Below are 1,796 nucleotides of genomic sequence, written 5' to 3'. Positions count from 1 at the left end.
GTACACACGTATGAAAGAACATTTCCTCATTCTTGGTGAAGAGGAGGACATGCCTAACAGAGTTCAGTGAGGCATGCTGAGTGGAAGTCACGTGACCGGTATTGATGCAGGACTGGGCCAGAGTTCTTCCCGGGTGGCGTGAGTAATTCTACGAAGGCGCGGCCCACAGCAAAAGGCAGAACTCATATGATCAGATTTTAAATTCTCCAAACAATTATTTGCATAACACTGTGGTGAATACGATAAAATGTTATTGATAATTTTCGTTAAGAAATTTAATTGGGCGTTTTTCTCATACTGATTGTTTACTTTTAAATAATAGGTGTGAGGGGTGAGGCGTGACTATTAGAAAGGCCGTTGTGGTCAAGGAATACAATTTAGGCAGTGCTAGACTCTGCGGGAGAAAAATCAGCGCGCGAGCGCTAGACTCTGCGGAGCCACCGACGGCTATTCATACGAGGCCCCTCTCTTCAACCGTTGATGGGAAACACTTTCCAGAAAGTTATCTTTCTTATTCTTATTTTCTGTTAGTTCTAATGATCTCAGGAAGGATGTACATACATATATTCATTCAGGCATGTAATTACTCATACGAACGGACAATTGATTATTCAGTACAGATGTACAGATCATGCGCTCTGGTGGAACATTTAGACGGAAGGTTGACGGTGCATCAGTTCTAAAATTATGCACACACTCTGCATTTAGTTTGTTGCTGTTTAGGTGATGTCTTCTTAACAGAAGGCCAGTGAAATACTGAACCTACGTATACCCTGCCTATATGCTGCATAGCACTACCATATCGATGGCAAAGCTGTTCTTGACGTGCTTTCAGTTGTTTTCGTAAAAATGAAAGCATTGTTCTTCTGCCAAAATAACGTTTGTGCAGAAATATTTCTACGGAACTATAGAGGAAGAATGTATCAGGTTTATTAGCTTATTTTTTTTCAGATGGGGCGTCCCTAATCGTCTTTAAATCGGGTGCAGGTCCTAATTGGGCAATATTTCTCTCCTTATTTGCCGAATAAGGTTAGAACTTGTCAGAAACGCATTTAGGGTGCGGCACCCTCCTTGTTACGCCCCGGTAAAGAGAATATTTGTCATTTAAGCAGGAAGGGAGGAGCACCACGGTGTAAGGTAGGGCAAATGACACACAGCCAAGGCTCGTCAGGCCAGGGAAAGGGTTCCTCAGTATTTCTTATGGGATGCAGTGGATCAGCATCGGTGGCCAGCTGGTCTACGGCTAGCGTACATGTACTAAAGTAAACAACACTTAAGAACTAGCGGGAGAGCTGTTCTCATTTCATATGAGTGTGTTTGTGGGGGCAGAGAGGTAAGGTAATTAAACGACATTTTGATAAGTTATCTGGCGCAGTAACTGGTGGCCATGGTCAGACTTCGGACGATGGATCAGTGTTTCTTTATGCATATGCTGTTGACACTCAAGGTCTGAAGCAATGTTTATTGTTAGATTTCTCCCAAGCGTTTGAGGAGCTTCACTTGATTTTCAGATTATATCCGGTCTAAAGAAAAGGAAAATATATTTTTGAAGAATAAGTTCAATGGTCAGTATTATAACTTTTATGATTTACAGATTCTCTCTGCCCCATTTTCATTGTGCGTATTACACAGAGCTTTTCAAGCTTTGAGTAAACTAAATAAAAGAAAAACCTCAGTGTCTCGTTCAGGTCGTCATTTTGACCGCGGATTGCTCGCGTTTTATTGAGATTTCATCATCGCCATAGACAAAATTTAGTTTTTCGTAAAAATGTCGATGAAAGATTTCTTAAGAATAT

This window comes from Penaeus monodon, chromosome 29, assembly GCF_015228065.2.
Source record: "Penaeus monodon isolate SGIC_2016 chromosome 29, NSTDA_Pmon_1, whole genome shotgun sequence".
Classification (NCBI taxonomy): Eukaryota; Metazoa; Arthropoda; class Malacostraca; order Decapoda; family Penaeidae; genus Penaeus; species Penaeus monodon.
Note: the sequence above shows the minus strand (reverse complement) of the source record.